Here is a 7,868-nt window from a genome sequence, read left to right as displayed (position 1 = left end):
TCTTTTCTTTTCTTTTCTTTTCTTTTCTTTTCTTTTCTTTTCTTTTCCGAGAATGTTTTATTGTTGGAGTTATACAGAGTCCAGCCATTTCAGGTTGGCTCTTTCACTGAGCAATGTGGATCTAGATGTTCTCCATATCTTTTCATGGCTTGATGGCTCAGATTTTCTTACTGCTGATCAATACTCCATTATTTGGGCACACCCCAGTTTATTCCTCCATCACCTCCAGAAATTCATCTCAGTTGGCTGCTTCCAGGTTTGGACAGTTATGAATAAAGCCACTGTCAACATCCCTCTGCAGATTTTTTTTGGTCACATTTTTTTTCAACTCCTTTAGGTAAATACCAAGTGGTGGATGGATTGTTCAGGCTAGACAATGCTTGTTTTTAAAGAAATAGCCAAGCCCTTTTCCAAAATGACTGTACCAACCTGCATTCCCCCAAGGAATGAAAGAGGGCTCCTGTCACTCCATGTCCTGGACAGCCTTTGGTGTCATCTGTTTTTTGGATTTTGGCCATTTTCATGGGTATGTAACAATATTTCATTGCTGTATTATTTTACAATTCTCTACTGACATATGATGCGGAACATCTTTTCTCAAGTGTGTTTGCCATCTGTATGTCATCTTTGTTCAGATTACTTGCATTTTTTTTACTTAGATTCTTTATTATTGAGAAGATTCTTTTAATTTTTTTTAATTTTTTTAAATTTTATTTATTTGACAGAGAGAGAGGTCACAAGTAAGTAGAGAGAGAGGGGGAAGCAGGCTCACTGCTGAGCAGAGAGCCCGATGTGGGGCTCAATCCCAGGACCCTGAGATCATGACTTGAGCTCAAGATAGAGGTTTAACCCACTGAGCCTCCCAGGTGCCCCGAGAAGATTCTTTTTTAACTAAAAAATACACATTTCCTTAAATCAGTTTCCATTTGCAGTAGAAACAAATATTCAAAAAAGAAGACTCCCTCTCACGTTTCCCCATTATTCCAATCCTTTTCTACAGGCTGATCTGTGTCACAGGTATGTTGTGAATTCCCTGAAATAAGGATAGAGGTATCCAAACTGAATGTTTACTCCCCACAGCTATGGGGATGGTGAACACCCCTCTCCCTGCCCCTAAAGACTCATAACAATCTCACCAGACCTTCATGGTTCATGGAGGAGCCACCGCCAGGCTACATTCCTATCAGTGTCAGACATTCCTGGCTATAATTTCATGAGTAGCATTCTCTGAGATGATTTTATCCACAGGGTTGATAGGGAGAACTCTCAGGGTCACCAACTGTTCAGGAATAAAGGGTGCATAATGGTGTAGAGGGAAGACTTGCACTGTGATATGGTTGCAACAAGCTCAGTTCCTTCTGTGGTAAGTCTGGAGCTTGGATTCCTTTTAGAGTCCCAAAGGGGAAAATTAGAGGACTAACTCATGGAACCATGCATCAGTCAGTTATTGCATGTGGGCTGCATTTAGAAGAATTAGTGACCATCAGTGATCGCTTACACAAGGACAAGATCCGTAAAGGGGCTCAGTAGAGACATATTGGTGAATGATGCAGCCACAGGGAAGACACCACTATATTATGGCAACACAGCCCTTGCACTGTTCAGGTCCCCTGACATCATAGTGTGAGTCCTCAAAACAGCTCCTGGATGCTTTTTAATCATGTTCAGTATAGGAAGCTTGCAAGGCATCATTCAGTGGTGTAAATTACAGGCCCTGCTGCTGAAGTTAATCTCAAGGATACAGACAATGCCAAGAGGATTTCTCCTCTACTACCCATTCCAGATTCACCTCCAGCTTGGTGAGCTGTCCGGTCAAGGTGGCACATTTGGTAGACTTCTTCAACCCCCATTCTTGAGACGATCAAGTCCATCCGACTTGTCTTCTTAGAGCTGTGTTTTTGGTTCCCATGGAGGTCAACCACAACATTTCATCTACTTCCAAAAGACTGACTTAGGTAACAACATCAGCTACCTGATATTAGTAGCTCAAGTGACAGTGGAAGCTAAACATGAGCAGATGTGGATCACACCAGGGACAGGCAAGAGATGAATCATAGGGGTACTGTAGAACAGATTAGTCTATCACATCTTATGGTGTCATAGGGCTGTATTCAACTGCGGAGATATTTGGGAGAATAACTTTTACATAGAGTTTGAACTTTGAACTAGCAATTTTCAAATTACTAAATACTAATTAGCAAATACTAATTTCTAATTATAGCAAAATATGCATAAATGTAAATTTCAAAACTTTAATCACTTTGCATACTCACAATGCTTTGCACCACCACCACTATCCATTTCCAGACCCTTGTCATAATTCCAAACAGGAACTGTGTACTCATTAAATAATCCCACCATTCCCCCCTATCAAGAAATGAATAGAATGATATGCAAACCAGGTATTACAGAAAAATCCAAGGATCCAGGAGCCCATAATTATGCAAAAAGGAGCAGAGAGCAGCTCCCCTGGTGGCCCTTGGAAGATGTGGATTGACCCAAGCAAGAGGTCTGTTTGATCTAAGAATGACCATGTTGTATGCTGTACACCACAGGCTAGAACGGCATTGTATCTTTTGTCAGTGTGTTCAGCATCCCCATCTTCCTTTCCCAAAGTCCTTAAGGAATCCACACTGAGAGCCTGAGACTCTTACTGGGACACTAGGTACCTGACTCATTACCTCTTGTTATCTGCATCCCCCTTCGCAATCTCTGTAAGCTCACCTCCAGAGACCACACAAAGGCCATGCTTTTAGTCCACTCTTCCCTGGAGGTCAAAGGGAATTGTACTGATCAATGTTGGATTTTTCTCACGAATATGCTCAAGGAATGTGTCCATATTAACACAGGGAATTATCCTAGAATTTTCATATCTAATACTGATCCTGTTGGGTTGTGTGTCATGGATTTTCTGGGATTAGAAATGAGTTTGCTCTCTATTTAAAAGTGCTTGGAAGTTGTCTTGCATATTTGTTAGCATTCCCTCATGATGCCTTCTGCTTTGCTTTTTGTTTGAGTGAAGATTTTTTATTACTGATTATATTCCACACATTATATGTGATATGTACATATTGTATATACATACAAATATATTGGCATACAATATTATAAATGTTTTATATGCTCATTCATATGTATATACATATACATGTAGTTATATTTCTACTTTGTGCACAGACACCCAACCTCTGTAAATTGAAATCTCTGTTCTTTGAAATCTCTGCATAGGAATGTGTCTTTTCTCCTTCCATTTATTCATTTATACAACCAGTGAACAACATGGATCACAGACATCTAGTTAAACATGATACAGCCCTATATGCTTACATTTATTGGGTCCTCAAATCCTTCCAGTTTTTCCAGTGGGAACCCTTTAGGTTGACTCATGAGCTCCTTGCCACACCCTGCCTGTGTGTGTGTGTGTGTGTGTGCGCGCACGCACACATGCACGCTCAACCATGTGAGCGGTGAAGTTAGACTGGTGCATTTGTTTTTGTTTTGAAGAATTCTTTACTTTCTGACACTACAAGGTGCTCCATGCTCATCCTGTGAAATTCCTGATATGGATGGTAATTTTTTTTCTTGGATTTTATTTATTCATTGTTTTCAGAGAGAGCAAGCAAGAGAACACAAGAAGGGAGAGGGACAAAGTGGGGGGAAGAATCTGGCTTCCAACTAAGCAGGGATCCTGATGTGACTTCGTGTGGGGCTAGGTCCCAGAAAACCACGATCAACCTCCTGAGCCACCCAGGTACCCCTGGGGATTAAATCTTTCTCCAACGAACCCTGCATCTCTTCCCAGGAGAGTGGTATTAGAAAGCAAAAGGTGGAGAAATGTATTTCATGGCTATGGGTTGTCATTGCTAATTGTCTAAAACCATTTCCCTGTAAGAGGATGTATTTAGTCCCTGAAGACTCCCATGAGAGAAGACTTGTTACCAATTTACTGAGTCACAAGTCTGGATCTTGTCCAGGGACATAAATATGTACAAATTTTTTCTCATCTGAACTCTGTCCCATGAAGAGCATAATAAGGACATAAAGCAAAGGCTGCTAATACCTAAGAATATACTATTTCACCTGGTAGATCTCAAACAGATGTTATTTTTGTCCCCCAAGATGGATTTGGAAATCCCCTGTGCAGTGAGCAATGGGGGTGAGGAGCAGCGTAGCCCAGAACTTGGTAGAGACACCCCAGACTCTGCCTCCTGAGCTGCACAATCCTACCTGAGGCCACCAAAACTACTTATGTGTCCCCCTGATCCTCAGGGTATGTGTGTGGGGTTCTCTTTGCAAATCTTCACCTTTCTTAAAGTTGTCCAAACCCTTCTTTTGACCTAAGCTTGGGCAACAGCTGAGCAAAAGAGACTACTGGAGTTTGAGAGGACTTTACACAAAGGATGACGCAGGAGCACCTGTAAGAGGCAGAGAGACAGGATCTTCCTGCTGTGTGACTGGGGAGCACCTGTGCCCTCTGGTGTATGCAAGACACATGGTGACCCTGGGCTGGAGCTGGTGACATCAGGCGTGACTTCTGTCTCCTCACTGCTCTGATCACTGCCCCCTGTATTAGGTCCAGGCCTTGTGTCCCCTTATGTGTCCTCCCATCACCTCAGGACAGACTTTGTGCTCTATTCAGATGCCTCAGGGTGAGTCTTTCCACAGCTCCTTTGGCTGATCATGGGTCAGGACTGAGATGCTGTCTCTACACAAACTTTTTCTTAGATTAGGGTCAAATACAGAACAGTGTTGGATTTCCATGGACATATGGTCTCTTCTGTGCAAGACACTGGCTCTTCCTTTATATGTGATTCTTCCCGGTTTCCAAAGGTATCCAACCTATGAGGTTCCTGCAACAATGAGGAGATGGGAAGCACTTCTCTCCACGTTTTTGATAGAAGCCCCTCTGTGCATTCCCAGAGGGGTAACACACAATATCTTTGTCATCTGTCACTGTTTCCTCCTGTTTGAAACAATAGTTCTTCACATACTGTGGGCATCTGTCCTCAAAGCACAAAAACACAAGTGTGCAGGAGCCCTGCCATGTGAGTCTGTGTGTAAAATTGACCTCAAAGCATAGAGGCAAAACTTCCAGAGGTTCTAGGAGGGCAGACTGACAACTATAGAGCTATGACAGATTTTCAATGACATAATTCACGTATTAGTTACCACCGAGCCAACCACATGCATAAAATATGTGCATGTTAATGTTACACAGAGTTCACATCTTTCAAACTGATTACATATCAATGCTAATGTCATTGTGAAGATGCAGCAAACTGCTGGCATACTTCTCTTCGATCTGTGCTTATTACAGAATAATATGGATGGAAATTGAGGTTAAAAACATAGATGGGACAGGAACATCGGATGCCTCAGATGGTTAAGTGTCTGCCTTTGGCTCAGGTCATGATTTCCAAGGCCTAGGATTGAGCCTCGTGTCTGGCTCCCTGCTCAGTGAGAAGCCTGCTTCTCCCTCTCCCTGTGCATCTCCCCTTGCATATGCTCTCTGTCTGCCTCTCTCTCTCTCTCTCTCTCTCTCAATGAACAAGAAAAATCTAAAAGAAAAAAAAAGTAAAAAGAACAACAAAGACAAGGGATGTCTACAATTATTGGTTCAATAACAGTCTATGAACTTTTACTAATATAGTTTGATTTTTATTCTAATTCTGCATATGTTTATATTTCACTCATAAGTTTTTCTTGTTCAGTTGTCACTTATGCCTCCCTAGAACCTCTGGAAGGTTTGCCCTCTATGCATTATAGAGATTGTGACACTGAAGACAATTGGGTGAGCCACGTCGAGCCTTACTTCTGGAGAGATAGAGTAGCCTGGAAACTGCAAAGCCCAGGACACTATACATTCAGAGATAGGAGGGGTATGTGTGTGTGTGTGTGTGTGAGAGAGAGAGAGAGAGAGAATGAGAGAGAGAGAGAGAGAGACAAAGAGAAACAGAGAATGAGACTATCCCCATGTACCCTCAGGAAGACTTTCCTGTAGAGGCCAAGCATGGGGAGAAGTGTCCCCTGCCCATGTTATGTCCTCTCCACTCTCTGAGTGTGATCTCCTTTCAAATCTATCCCAGAGCAGGGTCTCTGTAAGACATCCCAGTGTCATGAAACTTGGAGATAAATATGTGGTCTGGAAGGCAACCTCTCTTGCACAGGGATAAAATTTACATAAGAAAGGGTAATTTGGTTGCAGATTCACTCTAATAGTGATTCCACTGAATCACACACTGAGACAGAAGGAGTCTGAGTCATCTGTCCCTTTTTCATCTGTGTAGACACAAGTCCCACCCTTCTGGGACTTCAGGTCTCAAAAGGAAGATAGAAAATTAGTTCCTCTTCAACTAATTTGAGTGAATAGACCAATTTTGATAGGAAAATGGAAAATGTAGTTATAGAAGCACTCCACAGAAATGCATAAGATACTGACATTTTCATAAAAGATATCTAATAAATCTTCTTAGATAAGATGGTTCCAATTTCTTTGCTTCATATTCTTTTCATAACACTGAAAAGGATGAAATATTCCCTAATTCTTCTGAAAGAGTTATAACACTGATACACACATTTTCCAAATTATATTTCACAGTAATTAAAATTACAGACCAGTAACATTAAATATTTATACAAATATTGTATATAAAATATTAACAAAGATACATCAATGCAATATTAATAAATTGAAACACCATTATTAAGCATTACTTGTTCCAATAACACAAGTTGTGCTCCATATTAAGAACACCTTTTATATTGGCAGAAGATATGAACAGACACTTCTCCAATGAAGACATACAAATGGCTATCAGACACATGAAAAAATGTTCATCATCACTAGCCATCAGGGAGATTCAAATTAAAACCACATTGAGATACCACCTTTCACCACTTAGAATGGCCAAAATTAGCAAGATAGGCAACAACATGTGTTGGAGAGGATGTGGAGAAAGGGGAACCCTCTTACACTGTTGGTGGGAATGCAAGTTGGTGCAGCCTCTTTGGAGAACAGTGTGGAGATTCCTCAAGAAATTAAAAGTAGAGCTTCCCTATGACCCTGCAATTGCACTACTGGGGATTTACCCCAAAGATACAGATGTAGTGAAAAGATACAGATGTAGTGAAAAGGGGCCATCTGTACCCCATGTTTATAGCAGCAATGGCCACAGTCGCCAAACTGTGGAAAGAACCAAGATGCCCTTCAACGGATGAATGGATAAGGAAGATGTGGTCCATATACACTATGGAGTATTATGCCTCCATCAGAAAGGATGAATACCCAACTTTTGTAGCAACATGGACGGGACTGGAAGAGATTATGCTGAGTGAAATAAGTCAAGCAGAGAGAGTCAATTATCATATGGTTTCACTTATTTGTGGAGCATAACAAATAACATGGAGGACAAGGGGAGATGGAGAGGAGAAGGGAGCTGAGGGAAATTGGAAGGGGAGGTGAACCATGAGAGACTATGGACTCTGAAAAACAATCTGAGGGTTTTGAAGGGGCGGGGGTTGGGAGGTTGGGGGAACCAGGTGGTGGATATTAGGGAGGGCACGGATTGCATGGAGCACTGGGTGTGGTGCAAAAACAATGAATACTGTTACGCTGAAAAGAAATAAAAAATTTTAAAAAAAAGAACACCTTTTATATCACATGCCATATTATTACATCGAGAGATATGATTGTATTGCCCCAATTGTTCTTGAAAGACCTTTTGACCAATTAAAAAACATGGAATGCAAACATATATGTTTATAATACGGTAATAAACACTCTCTCACACACTTATGATGTAGTCTAAAACCAGCATCTCAGTTCATTGCATAGCAAACGTGACCATTTTCACAAAGATCAGGAAAAG

Source organism: Lontra canadensis, unplaced genomic scaffold (genome assembly GCF_010015895.1).
Source record: "Lontra canadensis isolate GAN:19392208 unplaced genomic scaffold, GSC_riverotter_1.0 scaffold87, whole genome shotgun sequence".
In the NCBI taxonomy this organism is placed as follows: Eukaryota; Metazoa; Chordata; class Mammalia; order Carnivora; family Mustelidae; genus Lontra; species Lontra canadensis.
The sequence above is the reverse complement of the archived record's forward strand: the minus strand, read 5'-3'. Positions refer to the sequence as shown.